The sequence below is a fragment of the Temnothorax longispinosus genome, chromosome 5 (assembly GCF_030848805.1).
Source record: "Temnothorax longispinosus isolate EJ_2023e chromosome 5, Tlon_JGU_v1, whole genome shotgun sequence".
NCBI lineage: Eukaryota > Metazoa > Arthropoda > Insecta > Hymenoptera > Formicidae > Temnothorax > Temnothorax longispinosus.
In genome coordinates, this window is record NC_092362.1 from 14080582 (window position 1) to 14081002 (window position 421).

The following is a 421-nucleotide window of genomic DNA, read 5'->3' on the forward strand; positions in this document are numbered from 1 at the left end:
GGCCGTCTAATGGTTCACTTCACTTAGCGCGTCTTCCCGCTCGCCTCCTCTCGGAGGCTCCCTTCGTAGCGTTTCGCCTTTAATTTTCCGCAAAAACGAGAACCACTTTTCTCTCGTGCTCGAAATCAGATGGGCCGCGCTATCGAGAACGTCAGACGAGCGATCGCCGCTCGTTAAGAGCTGATAAAGAAAAAAAACGTAATCGGCGAGCTGCGAGAGAGAAGGTAGGAAAGCAATTACGACCCTAAGATTCAGAGAGATACGGAACAATTGACTTTCAGCGCCGCCTTAATTGAACTTATGGCCCTTTTTCTGCAGAAACGTTTCTGCAGACGCTGTAAAAATCAAAGTGTCGCAAAGTTAAAAATTGTTGGGTAACGATAAATTGATTTTGATTTCGATGTGCCGATTAGTGTATCGT